General features: G+C 39.7%; 1 long non-coding RNA gene across 1 annotated transcript; it reads right to left on the reverse strand.

The window, feature by feature from the left end:
- Positions 1-5,718: 5,718 nt before the first annotated feature.
- LOC139629649 (uncharacterized) lies at positions 5,719-7,292 on the reverse strand. The gene is made up of 5 exons (XR_011693014.1): positions 7,229-7,292; positions 6,844-6,911; positions 6,650-6,718; positions 6,305-6,461; positions 5,719-5,947 (listed from the first exon to the last, which is right to left on the reverse strand). It is a non-coding gene; the product is annotated as an uncharacterized lncRNA (long non-coding RNA).
- Between the last annotated feature and the right edge of the window lie 19,247 nt (positions 7,293-26,539).

Here is a 26,539-nt window from a genome sequence, read left to right on the forward strand (position 1 = left end):
CCTTTAAGATCAGGATTAAAACGGTCCTGTTTGGTAAAGCTTATAGTTAGGGCTGTCCTGAACCATCCCTTAGTTATGCTGCTATAGAGCTAGACTGCTGGGGGATTCCCATGATGCACTGGTCTCTCTCTCTCTCTCTCTCTCTCTCTCTCTCTCTTGTACTTTATGCCATTAACTTCCCCCGTAGTTTGTGCTTTCTCCTCTCTCTCCCTCTCTCTGTCCTCATTCTGCAGGTATCTCTGCCTCTGGAGCAGCAGGATCCAGATCCACCACTACTCATCATCACTATTAACCACTGTTATCTGTCATTATTATTGATAACACCATTACCTATACAGCTGTTCCTGGTCTCTCTCTCTCACCCCCCACCCCACCCCCCCCACCCCCTTTTTTTTTCTCCTCCTAAACCCAACAGACGGCCTTACTCTGTAAAGTGCCTTGAGATAATGTATATTATGATTTGGCGCTATACAAATAAAATTCAATCGAATTGAATCTGACCAAGAAGTATGGCATCGAGAGCGACCACTTCTTAGAATACTTACAACTTAAATCCTGTATACAAAAAAGTAACATAACAGCCTGTAATCTGGAACTCTCATTCTCAACTCTCATTCTCAAGTCTCCATACATATGAACTCCATACAACTCACTACCTTGGGCAAAAAATATTTAGAATGGAATTCACTTCTGAAATTTGTACCAATTGCACCCAAAACAGCCCAGACACCTACATGCCGCCTGGCACTGCACACCCATTCACCAATTTTGGAAAAAAGTAATATAATCACTATCTGCCATCTTTGGCTGCCACATCCCACTTTCCCCCTCACTCTGCTTATTAGGAGACACGTCAGCTATCAACATTAACACAACAAACAGCAGAACCCTCCTCATTGCCCTAGCCATCGCTAAGAAGACTATCCTCATGAACTTGAAATGAAGGAACACCACAACACTCTGGAAAAACTTACTCTCGAATATATCTCTCTAGAATATTCATCAACTCACAATAACAGCCCGATATCAGAACCATACCCCACATGGCAACCCTTTATTAATTTTCTACACTACTGATTTCTTCCTGCTCTCATTATCTACGTCATTATCATTATCACTATTAATACTATTGTAAATAATCAATAATTATTGTTATTACTATTATTATCACTATTATGATTATTATTATTTCTCTATTGGATGGTTCCTTTATTTATTCAGTTTTATCTTTCTCTTTTTGCCTCCCAACTTCCAGCGTGGTTTCTATATACACACTCCAACAACGAAGTTGCTATCCTTTTTTTCTCTTTACTATTATTTATTTATTTTTTTTTTTTACATTATAACTACTATTATTATTGTTATGTACAGAATCCATAGGATTACTCTCTCAAATTTCTGTGTAATCATGTATACCACCATTACTATCATACTTCCATTTTTTATTTATTTATTTTCATCCATTTTTGTATTCCTGGGTTTGCATTCTTTTCTCATCACATTCTATTCTCTGCTATGCAGGCAGGTGTGTTGCTCTGTGTCTCTGTAGTTCTGAAACTGTCTCGTGATTCAATAACAGGGTTGTAGGGTAGTATGCCTTTACGAAAATGATGAATGTAATTGTTATTTTTTTTAATTATTTTTTTGGGGGGGCTTATTTGTGCCTTTATGATAGAGCAGAGGAAATTGACAGGAAAAGGGGTAGAGAGAGGAGAATTAGATGCAGGAAAGAGTCGAACAGGTGACTGGTTGCAAGGAACGTCTTGCGCTCAGGTGGTACACGCCCCAACCACTTGAGTATCCGGGCCGCCCTGTATATTGTAATTTTTTGACCAGACAAATTGAAGCACAAAACATAAAGTGAATACTGGTCAGGATCAACAGTTGTGTGATTTGTGTGAAGTATTTGAGTTTCTGAGGTCGGCAGAGGTCGGTAAGATTTACAGGCATGACTCCATGATTTTCAGTCACCTTGCACAGAAAATCATTCAGACGACTGAATACTGTTCAGAAACAAGAGTGATGCGGTCTTTATAAAACTTTTCGGTTTCTGAGGTCGGCATATAAGTGGCTCTTAGGTCACATTGCAAAGAAAATCATGTGGATCGACTGAATACTGATCAGAAACAAGAGTTATGCTATCTTTGTGAAACTTTTCAGTTTCTGAGGTCGGCATGTATGCAATACTACTCTTAGATTACATTTCACAGAATATCACTCAGATTGAGTGAATACTGATCAGAAATAACAGTTATGCGATCTATGTGAAACTTTTCAGTTTCTGTGGTCGTCAGGCATGACGCCCCGCTTTTAAGTCACATTGCACAGAAAATCATTCGGATCCACTGAACAGCAATCAGAAACAAAAGTTACGAGATCTTTGTGAAACTTTTCAGTTTCTGAGATTTGCAGGCATGACTCCATGATTTTCAGTCACATTGCACAGAAAATCATTCAGACTGACTGAAACAAGAGTTATGCAGTCTTTGTGAAAGTTTTCAGATTCTGAGGTCGGCATGTATGTAGTCCTACCCTTAGGTCACATTTCACAGAAAATCACTCAGATTGAGTGAATACTGACCAGAAACAACAGTTATGCAATCTATGTGAAACTTTTCAGTTTCTGTGGACGCAGGCATGATTCCGTGCTTTTGGGTCATGTCATAGAGAAAATCATTCAGATTGAGTGAATACTGATCAGAAACAACAGTTAAGCGATCTCTGTGAAACTTTTCAGTTTCTGAGGTCGGCAGGCATGACTGCTTGATCCTAGGTCACATTGCATAGAAAATCATTCAGACTGACTGAATACAGTTCAGAAACAAGAGTTATGCAGTCTTTGTGAAACTTTTCAGTTTCTGAGGTCGGCATGTATGTAGTTCTACTCTTAGGTCACATTTCACAGAAAATCACTCAGACTGAGTGAATACTGATCAGAAACCACAGTTATGCGATTTTTGTGAAACTTTTAAGTTTCTGTGGTCGCAGGCACGATTCCATGATTTTGGGTCATATTATAGAGAAAATCATTCAGATTGAGTGAATACTGATCAGAAACAACAGTTATGCAATATTTGTGAAACTTTTCAGTTTCTGAGGTCGGAAGGCATGACTCCCTGATTTTCAGTTACATTGCACAGAAAATCATGCAGCTTGAGTGAATACTGATCAGAAAAAAGAGTTATGCGGTCTTTGTGTAACTTTTCAGTTTTTGACGTTGACAGATATGACTCCCTGGTTTTAGGTCACATTGAGACTGACTGAATACTGTTCAGAAACAAGAGTTATGCAGTCTTTGTGAAACTTTTCAGTTTCGGAGGTCGGCATGTATGTAGTCCTACTCTTAGGTTACATTTCACAGAATATCACTCAAATTGAGTGAATACTGATCAGAAACAACAGTTATGCGATTTTTGTGAAACTTTTCAGTTTCTGTGGTCGTCAGACATGACTCCCCGCTTCTAAGTCACATTGCACAGAAAATCACTCAGATTGAGTGAATACTGATCAGAAACAAGAGTTATGTGGTCTTTGTGAAACTTTTCAGTTTCTGAGGTCGGCATGTATGTAGTACTACTCTTTGGTCACATTTCACAGAAAATCACTCAGCTTGATTGAATACTGATCAGAAACAACAGTGATGTGATTGTTGTGAATCTAAGTGTTGATTCCTACCAGTATTCACTCGCACTGAGTGGTTTTCAGTTGACTAACTTTGAAAATTATTGTTTCAGGCCTGCAGACCACAGAAACTGAAAAGCTTCACAAAAATCACACAAGAGTTGATTCTGACCAGTATTCACTCACACTGAGTCATTTTAAGTTGACTATCTTTGAAAAGGACTATTATATCAGCCGATTTCACATTCCACACCGACTTTGTTAAGGACAAAACAAAGTTCACCGTCCCTCATCTGTGATCTTCCCGCTGCCGCCGAGGAACTCATCACACTGTCATCGCCAGGAGAGCGAGACACGACCCGCCAAGCTCCCAGCCAAGGACAGAGCTGTGGAGAGTCAGAGCGGACTTTCTTTTCTAACTCCGAAGGATCGGAGCAACTCACAGTAAGAGGCTGATGTCTTGGCAGAGACACGATCAGTGGCGCGTGTTGTATTGTGCTATTGACTTATAAGTGCTGCATATACAAGGTGTATGGTAAATCTGTGTCCATGTTGTCCATGCAGCCTCCTTTCTCCACAGCCAGATGAATGGAAACAAATACTGTGCTCCATACATGAGGTCCTCCTTCTGTTGGCAGTGGTCCTTCAGCTTTCAGCGTGGAAACCTTTCAAATCACAGTAAAAGACTTTAGTTCAGACATGATGGATCAGTTTATCACATACATAAACCAGCTGTCAGGATAACTGCATGAATGTCTACTTCAGTTGAGAAATATTGTGTTTGCACTTACAGCATCAAATGAATGAACTGCTACATGTTATGTACTAATGTTATTTTGTACATTGTGTATTATACATAACTTCTAACCGTATTGTGATGATCGGAGTAAATGAACAGAACTTCTACATAGAGAATCTAACGTGTGCCTTTTGTGCACAACACATCAACACACCACAGTTAACACTTGACTTCACGGTGACATAATCTCTAGGGTACTTCAGATTATGAGTATATTTGATTGTCCAGTAATAAGAATATCTGGGTCGAATAAAAAGGACAGATCCGGTAAATGCTATTGTTAATATCTGCCGCTTGTGAACTGAGGACCTGTTCAGAAAATGTAGTATTGGCTTCTGTTGTTCCAGTCCAATTTTAGAACACAGTCAACTGAAAATGACTCAGTGTGTGTGAACACTGTTCAGAATCAACACTTGTGTGATTTTTTGAAGCTTTTCAGTTTCTGAGGTTTGCAGGCCTGAAACACTCATTTTAGAACACAGTCAACTGAAAACCACTCAGTGTGAGTGAATACTGGTCAGAATGAACACTTGTGTGATTTTTGTGAAGCTTTTCAGTTTCTGAGGTTTGCAGGCCTGAAACAATAATTTTCAAAGTTAGTCAACTGAAAACCACTCACTGTGAGTGAATACTGGTCAGAATCAACACTTGTGTGATTTTTGGGAAGCTTTTCAGTTTTTTGAGGTTTGCAGGCATGAAACACTAATTTTAGAACACAGTCAACTGAAAACCACTCAGTGTGAGTGAATACTGGTCAGAATCAACACTTGTGTGATTTTTGGGAGGTTTTCAGTTTCTGAGGTTTGCAGGCATGAAACACTAATTTTAGAACACAGTCAACTGAAAACCACTCAATGTGAGTGAATGCTGGTCAGAATCAACACTTGTGTGATTTTTGTGAAGCTTTTCAGTTTCTGAGGTTTGCAGGCATGAAACACTAATTTTCGAGAAAAGTCAACTGCTCCATCACCGCTGCCTGTACTGCGGTGACACACAGCTCTTGCTGTGTGACCTCAGGTTCAACAGCAGACGCTGCAACACAAACCAACAACAACACAAACACTGATCAGTCACTGAGACTGCATACACTCTGAAAACCAGACGCTGCTTCTTAAACCTGGAACATCTTTAGTGCCAGTGTCAAATAAAATTACAATTCAGATTCATGTTCATGTTTCTGACAAGTTATGCTCCTCATTGTTATTCATCACAGTTTTCATCACATCACATGAAAATACACAGTGATCCACAGAAATATTGTCAGCCCTGGTGGGAGCCTTCCTCCTCACCCTCTTCCTCTTTTTGCCCTACACACAAACAAACACATTAGACTTTCCACCTGATGTTGTGGACTGTGTTGCATCATCATGTGTAATGATGTAAACATGTATGAGTTGTATGTCAGTGTAGTGCATATACATAATTCTGGCTGCAGGACCACTCTGGGTGTTGCTGGGTGTAGCGATGCCTCTCCTGCTCTGCTTCCTGTTAATACTTGTCCTGCTGCTCCTTTGACAGGGACTTCCACTGTGGACACACGACAACACACTGTCAGCGCGCACACATGCTACACTACAGGCTGACTGGTGCCATACACAGGAATGAAAACATGTTAACAGATACAGATCCACATTAACAGGTGCAGGCCCTGCAATGCAAACTCCCACATGTGTCATAAAACACTGGAAATCCTGTTTAAATGTCAACTTGTTTTCTGGTCATGTGACAGGAAATAAAAATCATTCTCTTTCGAGAATAAAAATACTCCCAAGATGTGAAGATTTGTGATTCGAGGAAAATTTTAGAAGTGTTGTTTAAAACAGTGCATCAGCTTTTACCAAACTGTGATGAAGAGTCTCAAACAAACAGAGCAAAGACACTCACCCTCTGTCCCAGGACGGTGTTGACTACCGCACTGTTGCTGTTTTTGAGTTCAGCCACAACATTTGGCCTCTGCTCCTCCCTGAATATCATGAAGGCATTTGGTGGCTTCTTGACATAGGGCCGGCCTTCATCCTCCAGGCTCTCATGCTGTCTCTTTCTATGGGAAAACAGAAAAAACAGAATAAGAGCATCACCACAGCGACTGTGAGGAGAAACGTATTTTAGAAACAAGCAACATCTTGGTAGACAGACACCTGAAGCTGTGAGAAATGAAATATAAGGTGAGTGTGATTTGATTGCTGTGGTTTTCCAGTTCCAGATCCTGAGCCAGTCAGGCTGACTTACTGTGACAGGGAGGTGTTGGGTGGAGGAGCAGCAGGAGCAAGAGGAAGCCCTTACACCACCTCTCCGTTCCTACATGAATAACATCAGACAGATACATTAGATAGCAGAAAAAAGTGTGTTTGAAGATACAGAGGCTCACAGATGTGCACGGTCATGTGTGTTTGTTTGCTTTTGTGTTTGTGTGTGTTACTTACACTATTCCAAGAGGAACCAGGTTCTCCTGTACACTGTCAGGGAGCCTCACCACAGGAATGTTGTTGTACTAGAGACACAAACACACACAAAACAGGTGATTAGACGAGCTGCAAAATCATCTGCATCACCTGTCCAGCAGGTGTCAGAGTTTACCCTCTCTTCAAGTTACAGGAACTGCTTTATAATGAACTTCAGAGGCACCTGTGGAGACCCCCCATGAAAAAATGTTCAACTTTACAGCAGAAATAAACATGTTTACAGCCTGGTACAGAAAAAAACTGGTACAACATTTTCCCATTCATGACTATCATCCATATCACAGTGATGCTGCTAAACCTGCTGTCTCTGCCTCTTCAGAGTGGGTGTGGTTAACCAGGGTCTTACCTGGTGAAGAGGAGCGGCTGCTGGTTGGACATAACATCCAGGCCACTGATATGGCAGGTACTGTGAAGAGAGAGGGGAGGTTAGCCAGCTGCAATACACACTCTAAATATTATCTTCTATATATATGTAAACACTGGATTTTTACTGTAAACCAACACAGGTTTAGGACATTCTGTTTGCTTGCTCAGACAATTACAATACAAGTAGACTGAATTACCAACAGACATATTTTATCATATGACTTTCCAGGTGGCACATATTTATACCTAACCCGGCCTATGATCCCTGTCCTGATCTTAATATTGTCATCCCAAACCTGACTTAACAAACAATGAAAAAAGAATAAAAAAACAACCAAAGCAAAGATGAATAACATCAGTAACCTTTCATGTAGGTGCCCTGTAGTACATCCCAGAACTCCTGCCTAAAGATAATCCACAGAAGGACTAAAGCTTACAGCTAGTGCTGAGACAATTAACTGATTCATCAATCAGCCGTTCAGGAGAAAATCAATCAGGTAGTGTTCAGATTCTTATGAATCTAACCTATAATCAGTCATCTTACCTGTCCCTGGCTGTAGGATAGGTGAAGGTGGGGGTGGAAGGTTGGGTGTACTTCCCAGCATTTCATCGACCATCGCCAGCACAGTGTCATGGGTCTCATGCCACTCCATGCCCGCTATGATGCGTTCAAACTCTTCTCTGAGATCCATTGTGTCTCTTACTGAACCTGTGACAGTGACAGGAAGCTGGTTTTGGGACATTTTTATAGGGAACAGCATCAAGTTATAAAAGTACCAAGTACAAACTACTACTTCACTACATTTACCTGACAGCTAAAGTGACTACTTACTTTGCAGATAAAGAGTTTATGTAGCTCATTTAATATATGATGCATTTGTTAAATATTAAACTGTCCATAAACATATAGTAATTGTTTTCACCTCTGCATTAAACATTTGAAAAACGCTTACAAGTATTAATAATCCAATAATATTACCTAAGGATACAACCTTCAAAAGAAGCCAGTGCTTTTGATTTTAAGCAATAAAATGTGATTAAACTTAAGAAGTTATAAAGTAAAATCATAAAATTTCTTGTAATATTTCTACATTGTGGTTTTGCTTCTTCTACTAAAGTAAAGGATCTGAAGTGTCTGTAACTATATTAACCATCAGCCAATATCCCAATAAACTGAGTTTCTTTACTTTTCTCAACTATTTTTTGGTTTGAGAAATAATGTTTTATTGATAGCAGTTGATAGAAGTGTGTGTTTAGAGTCAGGTCTATCTAAATTATTAAAACTAAAACTACTGTTTCTGCATTTGAGAACAAAAACAATTTGAAAACACATGCAAACCTTGCTTTAAAAGAATGTGTCATTTCAGTACTTACCTGCTGCGTTTACAGATGCTGTGGTTGGTTAACAGGTTGTGCATCCTGTCTTTACTGTGGGTTTTTCAGTTCCCAGTTGTCTCTGACTCTGTTAATTACACCTGCACCTCCAGCCATCAGTCTGTCAAGCTCCTGAAGTTTGCAGACGACACCACTCTCATTAGACTCATCTCTGATGGCGATGAGTCTGCCTACAGGTGGGAGACTGACCGTCTGGTGACCTGGTGCAGGCAGAACAACCTAGAGCTAAACGCTCTGAAGACAGTGGAAATGATAGTGGACTTCAGGAAGAGCCCAGCCCCACCCACCCCCATCACCCTGTGCGACTCCCCTGTGGCTACCGTGGAGCGTTTCTGCTTCTTGGGAACCACAATCACAGAGGATCTCAAATGGGAGCTGAACATCAGCTTCCTCATCAAAAAAGCTCAGCAGAGGATGTATTTCCTGAGGCAGTTGAAGAAGTTCAACCTGCCAAGGAGTCCATCCTCACCTCCTTCATCACCATCTGGTACGCTGCTGCCACGGAGAGGGACAATAAAGGACTGCAGCGTATCATCCACTCTGTGGAGAAGGTGATTGGCTGCAATCTTCCATCCCTCCAGGACCTGTATGCCTCAAGGACTCTGAGGCGTGCAAGGAAGATTGTAGCTGACTCCTCCCACCCTGGACACAAACTTTTTGTGACACTCCCCTCTGGCAGGAGGCTGCGGTCCTTCAGGACCAAAACCTCTCGCTACAAAAATAGCTTCTTCCCATCTGCTATCAGCCTTATCAACAAGGCTAGAGAGCCCCACTGTTGCTGATCCCCCTGATCCTCAATTGCACCAATCACCAGAAAGAATTCCTTGTATGTGAAAACATACTTGGCAATAAAACTGATTCTGATTCTGATTGTGATTCTGATTCTGAGGTGAACTGAACCAACTCAGTGTCTTGTTGTGTGTCACGTTCCATAGAATCATCATCACAGAGTCATTTAAATATTCTGTTCTATTCTATTCCATTTTAATATTCTCATCCATAGCCAATACAGTTTACTGGTAACCATGACAACCACTATCAATGTGCCAAACTCTTTTCTGACCATTCACATGTTACTGGGTGCTGGAATGTAACTAAGTACATTTACTCTGTTTTGCTCTACTTGTGCTCACTGGTGGATACAAGTAGAAAAACTGAAGTCAATGTATTATTTCAAAAATGTAAAAATACTCCACTACACGTAAAAGGAAAAATCCTCAGAAAATGTATTGAAGTATTATCAGCAGTTATACAGTATGTATTAGTATTGTTAGCATATATCATGTTAACATATGTTAGATTGCTAATACTGTGCAATAAACAGCACTTCACTGTTGTAGCTGTAAGGTAGTCCATCGGTTTCCAGTGGTAGGTTCACCTCTGGACCTCAGATCTCCACCCCACAAATAAAGCACATTTCATTCATAATATTGTGAAAACAGATCTATAGTTTCACAGACATGTTATTTTTCTGGGAATCATTAAAAATAATCCAAAACGAATCTGCACACCAAGCTGAATTGGTTTAGTCTTAGTCTTGTTGAGAAAGTATAATATTGTAATAATTAGTTACTCCTAAGTGTGTTATTTTGTTTGTTTGATGTAGGATTTGTGCAGTTTAGAAATTTTATTCAATATTTTATTTTATTTTATTATATTACTGCTACTGCATTTGTGTATAGTCAAGGAAATATTTTTTTTCTCCACACCAACCCCTGAGGTACACATCACCATATTTTTCACACCTCCTCATTTTACTTGTACTTGACTAAAATTGCTTTTAAGTAACAGTACTTGTACTTGAGCACAATTACCCAGTACTCTTTCTACCCCTGCTAATAGGACATACTACCTTTTGACAGATGGCATTTCTAAAGGCATATTACTGATCGAACACTGTAAAAATTCCTAATTAATGTTTACTACAAACAAACACTTTTGTACTTTGGTAACCCAAATTTTCTTAAATGTTGTTATAAATCAGCTTATTACTGATTTATAAAACATTAATAAATTATTTGTTAGCCATCCAAAAAAAACATTAGTTGAAACTCATAAACCTTTTATAAAGGGTAACACTTGCAGGAGGCTGTTTTATGAAATCCCCTTAGCCTTCTTACAAGGCTTGCCTGTAGTCATCATCATCATCATTATCATTGTTGTGATCATCATCAGTATTCACAGTAATGTTATATTGGCAAAGATATATATATATATGTATATATATATATATATATATATATATATATATATATATATATATATATATATATATATATATATGTTTTAGATATTGTTTTTGTTCTCACATGATACCCCAAGAGGCTGGGTTGGTTGAAGTTGAAAAAGAAATGCCTGTAGGCTCTGTATATGCTGTACTCTGCTGTTTCTACAATGACAGACACAAGACACACCTGCTAACATGCACTCAGAATATGAAAGAGCAACTAACTGTGCACACAGGTCTCTACCACTTCTCTCTGCTTTTGATTCAGTACCACTTTTACGCTCTTCCATCTATTTATCCTTTTCCTGTCTTTAAATGTACCCTGGGCCACAGGCTGCACCAGATTCTTCACTAAACAATCTCCTGCTCACTGCATCTGTCCCAGAAGACATACTCAATACACTAAACCATGAAATCTTTGCCCTGGGCAAACAATCTGAAATGCACTTATATAGGTTTGTGGGTGCAGCTGGCTTCTACTGCAGTACAATTGCTGTATATAAAGTATATGTGTTTCACTGGGGTTTTTGCAGCCTTTTGTTATTATCTTTTTTCTGACCAGCTCTTCCATAGAAAATGCAGGTTGATGCAGGAAAGGTTATGCTGCAGCCTTATACTAAAATCAAAAAATGTAAAGTGAAAGCTGAAATATCACATTGACATACAGTATATACTCAGACCCTTTACTATGACACTTAGCTTACTAAGCATTTAGCTCCTATTTCTCTTGATAATCTTTGAAAAAATTCCACACCTTGAGCAGGATCATACTGATTTGATTGTGATGCAAATTTCCTAGAAAATTAACAGTCTCCTCCCATGAGTATGTTTGGCTGATACTGATTAAATCTTGTAGTGACACATTTCATTAGGAGTGAAACTCCGCCTGTTTACACAGCAGTCATCTCTTATATGAGTTTTTGCATTAATGTAACAAATCTGGCTTTTTTTAGGTAAGAGCAGGATTTTCATACATGCTGATGTTACAAATCGCCAGAAAGAGCATGCTAGTGCTATTAACTTGTGCAGCAGCACTTAAACCTGGAGCATGACAACCTGTCTAACCTGTGATGTCAGTCAATGTTTTTGGACACATGCACGTTGTTTCTGTCAACCTTTGTGTATAGCCTCATTTAGCAATATCACTGATATAAGCTCCCATTTTTCACTGGGATATGCAAATTATAATTATTATAAAATTATTTGATTGTTATTATCTTTATCATTATTATTTGATGGCTCCGTAGCCTCAGAGCCAGCAACGTAAAGAAATCATAACACCAAAACATAGAAAACACACATACTGAAGGAGAGCACAGGACATATGATTTGGATTGTTGTCACAGAAAAAAACAACATGCAATTTTATTTCAATTGGACTTTAAAGCTGCACCTATCAACATTTGTAATATAAACAATTGATCTAATGACTATTTGTTGTGTGGATGTTGTCATATGAAGCACCAAACTGACACTAAATCTGTGGTTTTTCTAGTGTTTTAGCCTCTCTTAGCTCATTGTATTATTTTCGCACTCACCACCGGCATTCTCAGAAGTGAACTTTAATGTGAAGTTTTACCTTTGATACTATTAACAGCAAGGGTATATTTGTTTACAGCCAGGTGAAACACAGAATGCAGACTTGAACTTATTATACCTTAATAATAATAATAATGATATTATTATTATTCATATTATTATTATTATTATTATTATAACAAAGATATGTCAGAACCCACCATACAAGTTCACACACACACACATCATAAAACCATCATCCATCCCAATTGTCAGTGGTAAAAACAATCACCACCCACCAGCTGCCATACATACATCATTGTTAGCTGATTTATGACCATTTATTTAACAGTTTCAAAGTGTCAGCTCAAGTGTGCTCTCCAGAGGGTGGACAGGACACCAGAAAATGACTTGAGCCTTTGAAATTGCTCCTTTGTGTAAAATATGCGACAGACCAGGGATGACATCACTAGTTACAAGTTACAAGTAATCACAGAAAAATTAAGAGCTGCCTCTGTGACAGCTCAGTGGAGTTGTGGAAGAGTGTTGTGAGTTTTCCTCACAGCCAAGCTTTCTGGTTCACACCTCCCTTCCCACAACCAAATGACAGACAAAGTTAGCTATTAGCTAGTGAACATAGTTAAAGTGGTTAAAGAGTCTCAGAGCAGTTTGTGGGGACCAAACCAGGACTAAACAAATGCCCAAACTGTACAAAGCCACAGATCTCAACAGCATAAATTTGTCTGATTTTTTATGGCAAGATCTGTACATTATTTCCTAAGGGGGAAATAATGCAGTCTATTACAACAGTTCTGCAATTAACCCCTTGCTTCATGAAGGTTATAATGTTCAGTTTTTTTTAAGATTGTTTAAATCAGATGCTTTTTTTTTTTTTTTTAAATCAGGCACAGACTTGTTGCAGGCCAGATGATGTGGTTTGGTCTCAGTGTTTTCTCCTCAAGGACATTATGAAGGTCACTGAGTGATGAGTGTTGATTATGAGTGGGCTCTCCTCTGAGTTTAGAGACAGCCTGCTGTAAAGTGGTCTGGGTCACTGCTGATGACAGGGAAAAAAACGTCCTTCAGAGGTCTCTAGTTGTAGAATGAAAGAATTACATGCTGGGAACTAAAAGGGCAAGGAACACACTGAGAGTAACACACTGACTGATGACTTCAAACCTACACTCAAAGATGTATTACTAAGGGCTGAAAGCCACAATATGAAACACTTCACCTTGAGGCACTCTTCATGAACTGCTTGCCTTGAAATGCAGTCTGAGGCAACTGGCAGAAATACACAGATATTAAAGGAGCAAACAGCTCATTTTAGACAATGTGTTGTAAAAATTTAACCATGTTGATTTTTGTGAGACCTTGCTGAAGGTGTGCAGTAAGATTCAGCTTATTTTACCTCTCATTTCAATAGACTTTGGAAAAATAAGTCTTTATGGTATATGTGGGTGTGATGTCCTCTTTATAAACATCTTTATGTACAATGCTAAGCCTGGTTGGAATGACTATGTAAAAGTGCTTCATGCTGAGGCTAGAAGGGCTGTGAACTGAGTCGGGTAGAAAAGAAACTTGAACTTAACTTGAAAATGAGAGAAAATCAGAGTAATAGAGAATAAGTGTAAAACATCTTTACCATCGAGTATTGATGGAGTAAATGGCTCAGATGAAATTTTTCAGTTGTGGAAGAAACATTATGATCTGATCTGTTCATAACAGTTAATTTATAGAGGGCAATATATAATGAAAAAATGAAAAATTAACTCAACATTTTAGTTTTTACTCCCATTTTTCATGAGTTTAAATTAAAATTCTAAGTTTTTTCTACTTGCTTTCTGCTTACTGAACTATCTGACAAAGCTCAGATACACCCACCTGCTCTAGACTTCAACAATTTTGCAGAAGTCTCATCTAAAGAACTCAGTTCATCTCTGGCATTGTTGGTCTGTCAGTCCACCAACACAGTCTGAAATATCTCAACTATCAAACTGCAATGAAATTTTTGAGAGACATTAGTCCTTAGAGGATTGACTGACTGTGTGATCCCTGGCTTTTCTACTAGAGCCATCATGAGGTTAAAATTTTAACAACTGAATAACAGTTACATTGGTAATGCCCTGATTTTAACTCTAGCCGTTTCATCAGGTCACATTTTTCATCTGTCTAGTACTTTGGTTTAATACCAAATAACTGAAAAACAAAATGACTATGGGCTATCATGCTAAACCAAGATAGTTAACATGGGAAACATTATACCTCAAACATCAGCATGTTAGCATTGTCACTGTGAATATGTCAGCATTTCTATGCACTTAACTCAAACAGAGCTGCTAGCATGGCTGTGACCACAAAAATATAAGCAATAAAACTTCCCTGCGATTGATGACCACAAACGTTTGATTGAATTTCATAAGTGAGAGCTCTGTGAATCTGAAGCATCTGGGGGAATTCAAGAACTAATGTGGGATCTTATCCCTCCATAAAATCATAAAAGTGAAAAAAAAAGTTGGAAAAAAGCTCAACACAGAAATAATCCAAAATGGCTTCCCTCAAATGACCTCAAATAACAAATAACAAAAGCAATTCCACATTTTGCTTGGGAATGAAAAGTGACTGAAACGATTGTTCACGATGAACTGCTCTTTCAGCACCATGGGCAGCTCACTCCAGATCTGGAGCGCAACAAGGAGAGCGAGAGACTGAGAGGGAACAAGCAGAGCAGGAGAGAAGATTGCTCTGAAAAAAAAATTGTGGGTCACTGCCTATACACATTGAGTGAAATAAGTAGTTTATTTTAACTTAAGTTACCAAGAGTAGAAGAGCAATGCTGAGGTTGGGATACAGTTCAACTAAATCATTACTGTAAATGTGAGTAAGAATATGTAGGAACAGCACTGATTGCAAAAGGTTCTCAGTATCCACATCACCAAGTGTTCTCCCGATGTTATGGAGCTGTCTTTCAGTGTGTGACTTTGGGTGGCCTTTTTCACTGCCTTTCTTCCATACACAAAGCCAAACAGACTGTAAAATGACTCCATCAGCTTAAAGCACTCGACAATGTCTGTGATGGAGTCTGATGGTGGAAGGAAAGCTTCTCTCCTGAATGGTTCAGCAGGGGCCACAGTCAGGGAAGGATCCACGTTTTGGGACTCATAGTAAGATGTGCATTTTGGTTTTTCGATTAGCTCAGTATTGGCATCCCCATCCTTTCAGCTTTGTCGCATTTATTTGGTTGGATGAGGGGCTGTTCCTTCTGCATTCCATGACAAATTTCGGAACATATTCCACCTTGCACTGTAGCATATCAGTTCCCTCTTGTGGGATCTGGAGCAGCTTACAGACATAACTCACCTCATGTAAAACATCCTACCAGATGACAATCGTCAGCTCTGACATGATCGCTTATCCTAGGCCTCTGGGTGCAGACACAGTTTCATTGTCATCTAATAACTGTAGTGGAAGAATGATTCAGGACTTTACCGAAGTAAAAGTATCACACTGTAAAAACACTCCTGTGTTGAAGATGTTATTTGAGTAAAAGTATATGAGTATTATCAGCAAAGTGTAGTGAAAGTATAAAAAATACCCAAGCTTTCATTCTGCAGTAAAATGGTCCCTGTCAGTATTTTTACTATTATATATGATTATATATGATATATTGGATTAATAGAACTGCTGCATTGATGTGTATGTTGCATTTTACTGCTGTAGGTTGGGCTAATTTTGCGTACTTTTTACTGTACTATTGTGTAGTTTGATCTACAGCAAAGCATCATATTCTGTAAGATCATTATATGTTTGTAGCATCGATGTCCTGAGAGAACCATACATCTCTAAAAAGTCAGCTTTTCATTAGCTGTGAAAAACAATCCCGTTTTCAGCCTTGTGGTGACACATTTTCCAGCTAATCCAAGGGTTTTTAAAAATTGTTTATTTTAGCTTAAGGAGTAGATTTTTGTCAACCCATCAAGAAAACTTCTCCTTCAGTTAATCACAACCATTCAAATTCAACACATCTAGGGATTGCATACCATAAGAAGCAACACACAGCACACACCTTTCTCTGTGGCATGGTCAAACAGTGAGAGAATGCATTGCCAACATCAGGAAGCTGGTAGCACAGGATTTTAACACGTTCCCTGTGGCACTCCCATCGCACGTTGGATTGTGGCCTTGAGGGTCATCTGAGGGACATTCTTCTTGAAAAACTCCAATCTCTGTGTCAATGAGCTGAATATTGTGTACAGCTGTTGCAGCACCCAAAAGAATGTGGTGTGAACAGTGCTTTTTCTGTTAATATCTGGCAACCTCTTATGCACTTTATTATTTTTCTCCTGCATATTTAGTAGTACTAGCTTTTATTCAGTCATCATACATAATACAAACAATACAGAGAGCAAAAACAAAGGCAACAGTTTATCTATTAGGTTGTGACTGAACAGGCTCAGGCTGAAGCAAAATGCTTATGTATGCCTGCCTACATTCTTATCGGTTTAAGCTACTCAACAAAAGAAAGGAAATTTGTTCATACTTGTAATCCTTGGAAATAACTAGGTAAACCACTCTTAAAAAAACAAAATGCAATTACACATTTTTAAATGTATAATCATTATTCCATATTTATATTGCTCCCATTAACCTGCCCCCTGCATTTTGAGATATCCATATGCTATATGAAGACATCTCCTAGGCCTGCACCTGATATCTCAAGCACTGTTAGGAAACTGACAAAGTATTCGCTAACAGTAGCGACATGGACCTGGCATTTGGCAGTGCAGTGTCATAGAGAGCTGCTCTATGTGTGCAGCATCAGTAGTGCAGTCAATTACCATCTCCATTTGTTTGTTTTACTCTGTCTAGTATTGCTCCCAGTGTCTGGTCTGCATTAACTGTGATTAGCTCATTTTCTATGTTTTTCCCCATGTAGTGGTCTGCAGCCTCTTTTTTCTCTGCTTGTCAGTGCTTGTTAATCACACAATAAAGTTTGTTCATCATTATTGCCATCTGTTTGAGTAGAGGGGCTCTCATTTCCGTTGTTCTTCAGATGAGCATCTCCCATATTTCTAGCCCCGGTTGTTCGGCTAGCACGCTGTGATGGTGGTGCAGGTGCAGTTGTCAGCAGGCCTTTTACAGACCTAGGAAAGAGGTCACTTTTGGGACGCTATTTAGATGTTTTCTTTTCTTGACCAATATTTTCTGCATGGATAAGTGGGTTTAATTTTCCTCTCAGAAATAAGGATCTTTGTGAACTGCTATATTGGACAGGTCAATTTCAGTGATTGCACAGATGCATAGACTGTGGTGTACAGTTGAAGAATGAATGAAGAAACCACAGTTAGCCACATGACCACAATTACATATACACACACACACATATATATATATATATATACACTCCTGATCAAAATCTTAAGACCAGCCAAGAAATTGCAAGAATTTGCATTTTACACTATTGGGTCTTAAGAAGGTTCTAAGTAGAGCTTCACAATGCTAAAAGAAGAAATGGGAGCAAGAGACAAAAAAGTTTGAGCAGGCAATTTATTGAAAACAACAATTTAACTGAAATAGGCTGTTCATCAGCTGATCAAAAGTTTAAGACCACAGCCTTTAAAAGCCACAATCTGCGCAAAAATTTGGATCCCATGTCATTTTCTGTCAAGTATTCACATTGTCAAGACCTCCTGATGGCAAAGGCAAAAAAGCTCACTGTCTTTGAACCTGGTAGGATTGTTGAGCTGCATAAAGCAAGGCCTCTCACAACGTGCCATCGCTGCTGACATTGGACACAGTAAGACAGTCATTTTGAATTTCTTAAAAGATCCTGAGGGTTATGGAACAAAGAAGTCTAGTGGTAGACCCAAAAAAATTTCAACAGTGCTGAGCCGCAGGATCCGATTGGCTGTCCGTCAAGACACGGGATGATCCTCGACCCAAATTAAGGCCATTACTGGTGCTGACTGCAGCCCAATAACCATCAGACGGCATCTGGGAGGGAAGGCCTTCAAAAACAAAAAACGTCTTCAAAGGCCATGTCTCCTTCAACGCCACAAAATTGCCCGTTTGGACTTTGCAAGGGAGCACCAAACATGGGACATTGAAAGGTGGAAGAAAGTTTTATTCTCTGACGAGAAAAAATGTAACCTTGACGGTCCTGATGGCTTCCAACGTCACTGGCATGACAAGGAGATCCCACCTGAGATGTTTTCTACGCAGCACAGTGGGAGGGGCGGGGCGGGGGGTGGGGGGGGGAGGGGGGGCATCATGATTTGGGGTGCTTTTTCCTTCAATGGAACAATGGAGCTTCAGGTTGTGCAGGGGCGTCAAACAGCAGCTGGCTATGTGGAGATGTTGCAGCGGGCATCCCTCATGACTGAGGGCCCTCGTCTGTGTGGTAATGACTGGGTTTTTCAACAGGACAAGGCTGCAGTTCACAATGCCCACCTGACAGAAGACTTCTTCCAGGAGAATAACGTCACTCTTTTGGACCATCCTGCGTGTTCCCCTGATCTAAATCCAATTGAGAACATTTGGGGATGGATGGCAAGGGAAGTTAACAGAAATGGACATCAGTTCCAGACAGTGGATGCCCTTCGTGAAGCCATCTTCAACACTTGCATCAAGCATGCCTAAATGAATTTTTGAAGTGATCAGCAAGAATGGTGGAGCTACTCATTACTGAGTCCTTTTTTGACACTTTGATTTCTGTTTTGAGGGGGTTTTCGGGTTTTTTTGAGCTATGGTCTTAAACTTTTGATCAGCCTATTTCAGTTAAATTGTTGTTTTCAATAAATTGCCTGCTCAAACTATTTTGTCTCTTGCTCCCATTTCTGCTGTTAGCATTGTGAAGCTCTACTTAGAACCTACTTGAGATCCAATAGTGCAAAATGCAAATTCTTGCAATTTTTCAACTGGTCTTAAGATTTTGATCAGGAGTGTATAAAAAAAATAAATAAATAAAAAAAAAAATATATATATATATATATTTAAGTGGGTGAATTATTCATTTCCTGTATGTAAGTTGGGGGCCCTTTGGAGGGCCAAGCCCATTTCAATTGTGAAACATAGCTAAAGCTGAATAGCAGATAACATGTGAATACACAATGATTGCCACCACAAAGTTTAATCATGCCTTTTTAAAAGACTTTACTGCATTCTCTAGCACTATTATGACTTGGATTTTGGAGCACATTCATTATTAGTTATGCCACCATAGACCCTGGTCCTGGTAAACAAATGATAAGGATCCTCAATCAGTGAGATGCCCACACACACACACACACACACACACACAGTGAAACAGTGAATGTATTAGAGATCTTTAATCAGCTGTCTCCCAGCAGGACTCCTGCTTTGTGTCTAGTAAAACCACAGAGGTTGAATATCATGGTTAACAACTATCTTTTACACAGTTTTTGGTGTGTAAATGATAGACCCTTTAATCATGGTGGCCTGTGAATATTCTCATTTGTCCAGGTCATAGTATCTCAAAGGAGTTTTAAATCGAAAGCAACTGGACTTGGTTATCTGTCTAGGAAGACGTTTCACCTCTCATCCAAGAGGCTTCATCAGTTCTTTCTCGCACCTGACCAGGCTGGGACTGGTCCAACTGTCTGGTGTGGAGACCCAGGTATTTTTAACCTCTGGGAGGGGCTTTCACAAGGCTGATGATGTCACTGGTTCCCTTTGTGCTCCATGTGCCAACGACAGTCGTTAGAGTGACTGTCTTGGTGGAGAGTTGGTTTCGACTTCGTTAGAGCCCTATTGTGTTATAACGACAGTTGTTGGAGTCACATGCCACTTGTGAACAGTTGTTTTTCTTTGAGGTTAAATTGTTGAATCTCCTGGGAAGGGATGAAAGGGCAACATTGTAAATTGGAGATAGGTGGTGTCTGAGGCCTCCTCCCCTGTTGAGGGATGGTTTCTCTACTTTCACATAGATGGCTTCTTTCACTCCTCTTTCGAACCACCTGTCCTCTCTGTCCAGGATGTGAACCTTGCTGTCCTCAAAGGAGTGTGCTTTCTCCTTAAGATGTAAGTGGACAGCAGAGTCCAAGCCTGAGGAATTAGCTCTCCTGTGTTGGGCCATGCGTTTATGCAGTGGTTGTTTTGTTTCTCCAATGTAGAGGTCTTTGCATTCCTCATTGCATTGGACTGCATACACCACATTGCTTTTTCGGGTGTGTGGTGTTCTGTCCTTGGGGTGTACCAGTCTCTGTCTGAGTGTGTTGCTGGGTTTGAAATACACAGGGATACGGTGTTTGTTGAAGATCCTCCTGAGTTTTTCTGATATCCCAGACACATATGGGATGACTATGTTGTTTCTCTTGTTTGGTTTTTCTTTCTCAACCATTTTGCTACTTTTCTTTCTGGAAGCAGAAACAGTTTTCACAAAGGTCCAGTTAGAGTAACCACAAGTTGTGAGGGCGCCTCTCAGCTGCTTGTGTTCTACCCTTTGGGCCTGTGAGCTGGTGGGTACGTTATCAGCTCTGTGTTGCAGGGTTCTGATAACACCAAGCTTGTGTTCCAGAGGGTGGTGTGAGTTGAAAAGTAGATACTGGTCTGTATGTGTGGGTTTTCTGTATACCCCAATGTGGAGGCTCCTGTCCTTTTTCATATGGACATCACAAGATTGAGACTATTGTCCTTGACATCCTCTCTGGTGAACTTGATGTTTTTGTCCACTGAGTTAATGTGTTCGGTAAAAGCTTGCACCTCTTTGGTTTTGATTTTAACCCATGTGTTGTCCACATATCTGAACCAGTGGCTCGGTGTAATTCCTTCAAAGGAGTTCAGAGCCCTGTTCTCTACCTCCTCCATGTATAGATTTGCCACAATAGGGGATACTGGTGAACCCATGGCACAGCCATGTTTTTGTCTGTAAAATTTGGCTGGCAAATGCGTCCGGGTTTGAGATTTGTTCGGTTTTGCAGGGAGTTGTCCTGTGTGAGTCGTTCTCTTACTGTGGCACGGTTGGAATGCCGGTGAAAAGAGAAGTCACATCATACGAAACCATGGTTTCATCTGGCTCCATTTTTAATCATGGTGAAAAGACTAAATTGAACCCATTTGTAATGTAGTAATAGAAAACAAGTAATATTCCAATTTTATTCATTTTATTTATGCTTGTGTTGGTGAAAGTTTCTTTCGTTGCTTTTGGTATTAGTAGATTTGGGATAGCAGGATGATCATGGAAAACGTGTCACTTTTTCTTCCTTACCTTATGTCTCCTCCTGCCCTCCCCTGTTTGTCTGTGTATGTGTGTTGTGGGCGTGGCTACCTCTCCTGGCTCCTGGCATTCCTGCAGACATGCTAGCACTCCACTCATCTCCTGCTGCTCAAGTTCTCCCGTGCTTTCCCTCGTGCTCGTTGCTGACCTGGTTTTCTCGTGATCCCTCAAGCGAGACCAGAACTCCAGCCCATGCTGCCTCCTCATCTGCTGGACTACAACCTCAGACAAACACCATCTCACCTCCTCCCCAAACAGCGAGCTCGCCTGTGTCCACCCTCACCCTCCGCCATCCACCCCATTCAACTGTTTTCCTAGTAAATACATTGTTACCACTTGAATTGAATCTGGTGTCTGCATCTGGGTCCAAATATTACATGAACTGTCACAGTCTATCTATTTTCTACAGGCCTGCACAAATGTGTTTTTTTTTCTTGCAACCAGGTCACTCTACTCTCTGCTCTATTCATACCACTTTCATGTCAGGGGAAGATCTGAATAAGGAAATTACCTACAGTACATTCCAAGTCTTTTCAGACGAATCCTTCAACAGCAGAACTAAAAGGCACTCACTGTCACTCATCCTACAGCTCAGTGGAAATGTATGGTCAGACTGTGAGATTTATGGTTATGCACCTGCTGATGTGCATCAAAAGACCTGCTGAGCAAAAAAAAAAAACATTCCTCCAACATTAACAGGATGTTTCATATAACAGATCTTGGCCACAGTGCACGACTCTTGGATATATTCCCATTACTAGTTTCCATAGTTACAATCATCATCCTGGAATGGACTTTGATGTTCAAGCAGGATATCCTCTCTGTCTTTTCCTCAAGTACTGCTGAGTGCTGTCCTCCCATTCAGGAAATGGGGCAGGTTTGACATGAAGACTGACAGAAGAGCATTTTCTTTAACAACCAAGGCGTGCAGTGACTTCTACACATACACAAACAGAGCCAACACCCCCAACCTATCCTAACCAAATAAAATTATCTCATAGCCACACAACTACCGTAGATATTGAAGGAAGAATCCAATTCCAACTGCTTAATATGTAAATCGTTTGTATTCATGTAATCCTATTTTTGGTTCTATGTGACATAATTTTATCAAACATTTTGGCAGATGCCCCTTTTTTCTTCAGCACATCGAGTATCTTTGGCCAAACTAAGATTTTATTTTATGTGTGTTCAACTACATGACTACTGCTCCCACATTTCTGTCAGTGAACAAACACACAGGGAAATGAGACTTAACGTGTAAATACATATCAGGGGAGGAGTGACGCCTCAATGTATAAACAGCACCCTGTGTCTTTGAGCTGCCTCTAATAGTGACAGACAGGACTATAAATGCCAGAATACATGTGAAAGACATACAACATCTGCCATAGTGCTGCACTTCAGTTAATTAGAGCCGTGACCAAAGAAGAGAGCACCTTGGCTTCCATTATACCAATAATCACATTGTGTTTTCCTAAACTGTGTTAACTGTCACACCACTGCTATATGAACTGTAGGGTAGAAATCTACGCTTAATAATTAAACACTTAAAGCTATAATAATGTCACTTTTCTGCATTAAAATGTCTAAAAACGACTGAACCTATGTTATATATTTTGTTGCGTTGCATACTTGGATTATCACAAATGTTTCCATCAATTTTCAAATATTGATGATAGATGATAGATAAATATGATTTGCTTCCTAAAGTGTTTTTTTTAAAGTATCATCAAGTGCTACACAGATTCAGAATCAGCACAACCTCAGCTAATTATACATTTCACTCATTAAAGACTGCTGTACACTCTGTAAGGGGATAGTAGCCCATAAAACAAATGAAAACAAAAAAAAAAAATGGACCTTGAAATTTTACTTATTTTATACATGAATAAACGTCAACACAGAAAGTTGCACACAATTTGTTTGAATTGTGCTAGAAGTTTCTGTGTTCATCTGTTCATGAGTTACGCCCATTCTTTTGGGCAGCATCAACTGGCTTTTTTTCTCCTGGAAAAATTAGGAGAAAGTGAAAAAGTGAAAAATTTTATGTGAAAAAAAGGGCATCCTTTGTCATCAGCAGAGGAGCGGTAGGAGGAGCGTGTATAACTGAACCAAACATCCTTGTAGAACTCCTGTCACCTGGCTGTGTGGTGGTTGCATGTACCTTCCGATACTTTCCATACTGACCTGGTGTGTCAGGGATGCAGAGCCCATGTAAAGGGTGATAGGAGGATCTGGTTTGTCACAGTGTTGAATGCTGCAGACAGGTCCAGGAGTGCGATGCCAGTGTGAAGCACCTTCGTCTGATGACTCTTTTTGGCATAAAATGTTTGAAATAGTTTCTTCATAGCTACCCCCTTCCAACTTCTTCAGCTATATCACATAATTCATCAATATCAGTATAGACTTGGTCCTGTATAATGTTAGGCTATAAAATCTGCTTAACTTTTCACACAGCTGTGTACTTCCACATGCAAGTTCATGTATGAAATTGATCACATGATTCGAAGGTCATCCCATACTGGTGAAAATGATACTGTTACAACCATTTCCAGTCTCCCCTCTAGTTTTACTGGGGATGGTTTGAACATACTCAGTTTATTTTTCTGTCTTCTCCTCTTACTTTCCAGCTGCCATGAATGAGCTGATAAAGTTGTTGACATGCTCATCTGAGTCATCTTCAATTATCACCATGCACCAACAGGTTTAGCAGCAGCACTGACAGCTTTATGATTTTTTCATTTTCACTACTCAAAGCTATACAGCTAACCTACTTCTGATTTAAGACCATCTTAATATACAGTTCTGAGTGGTGTTGAAACCAAAGCTGATATGAAAAAGATCGAGGCATTCTCCAAAAGATGCCAGAGGAGGTTATGTGATATCTTTCAGCCCTAACCAGATCACAACGTTGACCTTCTACAAAAAAAACCAAAAAAAAACAAACACAAAATTTTAATGACTGAAGTTCAAACAGTAGAAGTTTAGATTTGGTAACTGAGTTGATTCAGGATGGCAGAGAGGGCCCTGCTGGGGAAGCTACTTCAAATGCATACCTTTGCAAGCTGCCAATTACTACCAACTACCAATTACTACTGCAAAGCTACTGTAGGAAGAAATCTAGTTCAGTTAACTAAAGCTACTTAGAAAAAGTATTTCAAGCTACTTTGTACAAAAAATTATGAAATTGACAATGTACATGTGATTGAAAAAAACTATAACAAAATATAACACAAAAAGTCATATACCAGTTTATTACAAAAACCAAAATAATACTTTATCCATGATGATGTTGTTGAATGTAGGTTGTGATGTCATGTAACCAAAATGATGCCAACGTTAATTTGACGTAGAATACTGGCGACAGGTGATGCTGATATTTTGTTAATTTTAAGTTGTATTGTTAAGTGACAAAAATCCAATGTCTTCCAAATGTCTCATTTCAAGGTAATCTTGACACAAAAAATATCGACATTCTAGTCATGAGCAAAACTCTACTAAATATCAGCTTACTGCACAATGTCAGTTAGCGAAATTTGGGTTTTGGCATCAACGTCATTTCCAACCAAAATTTAACATCAGCCAGGGAGTCAAACGTCTTTTTGAAGTTATATTGACATCCGGTGCCTGGAGGGCTTGGCTTTTGCACATGTACTACACAAAGATCAAGTGTGTGGTGGGCACTGCCTGATGAATGCATTGCCTGAGCTGCCTTCACAACAGTCAGGCCTGGTCAAAGGGGGTTCAATTACAGTAGAGAAGTAAAAGTAAAACAAAAATGAAAATTTCATAAAATAAGTCAAGGTTTCATTAGCTGACTATACAAAAATGGCAAAAACACTAACTTAACTACTAGAATCACTATACGCATATGAATGTAGCTGAGCTACCAGCAAACTACTACAAAATGTAGTTAAAGTAATAGTTCAGTTACAAGTAGTTCAGTACTCCCCAACACTGGGAGTGGGGCAGGTGGTGGTGAGGTTCAGTTGAGAGCAGGTAAGAGGCATGGAAATGGCCGAGGCCTGAGCTGGAGCGTGGCACAGGAGACAGACAAAGGCTGAGTGCAGCAGGCAAAGGAAGTCCAGAGATGGCAATCTGAAGCACAGGCAGGCACAGCATTAACCAGGGGAAACACAACACAGGTTACTAGCAAGAATCACTGAAGAATCACAAAACTCTCTACTCAGGGTGGATAGATGTGTCAACAGAAAATCTAATTTTAACTCAGGAGAGTGCTCGTTTTAAACCAACATTCAATGTTTTTTACAAAGACTATGATCGTTCCATAACCTTGACCACCTGTTTATTATTGTAATCCTCCCTAACTTCAACAAAGTACTCATTTTAACCCAAACCATGGACCATGATGATATCACGTACCCTCTAATTTGTGGAGAGTATTGGGGCCACACACAGCTTAAGAGAAAAATGGCTGAAAACTATACTGTTCTCTGTTTTTCAAGGACAAAAAAGATACCAATTTTGGTTAATATTCTCCCAAAGACACTTGTATTAAACATGAATCAAACATAAGACAACAAAGCATGGTCTTCTTTCCATCAGGACCTTCAGAAGCCTTCACAATGTCACTTCACACAAGAGAATACATGACATTTACAGCCACACTGAATCAGCCACTTCTGTTTACTGAGGATTACAGACACATTGTCAGCCAAACATGCAGAGACATGGTCTATTTTAAGATCTTTGTCATTGAAAATTCCACCGATGTGTCTTGCGGTAGCCTCGCTTGTCTGGTTGTCATCTTCATAAACGTGCAACAAGCCTGCTTCTAATTCTCTCAGCTGGTGAAAAGCAAAGGTAGCACACAGGTAGGACCACATTTTTCTTTTCCTTTGTCATATGTGTCAGCTCCAATAGAAAATAACTAGATGGTGTGTAAATGTTTT

Source organism: Trachinotus anak, unplaced genomic scaffold, assembly GCF_046630095.1.
Source record: "Trachinotus anak isolate AG129_WGS33_773 ecotype Australia unplaced genomic scaffold, CSIRO_AGI_Tana_v1 ptg000012l, whole genome shotgun sequence".
Lineage (NCBI taxonomy): Eukaryota > Metazoa > Chordata > Actinopteri > Carangiformes > Carangidae > Trachinotus > Trachinotus anak.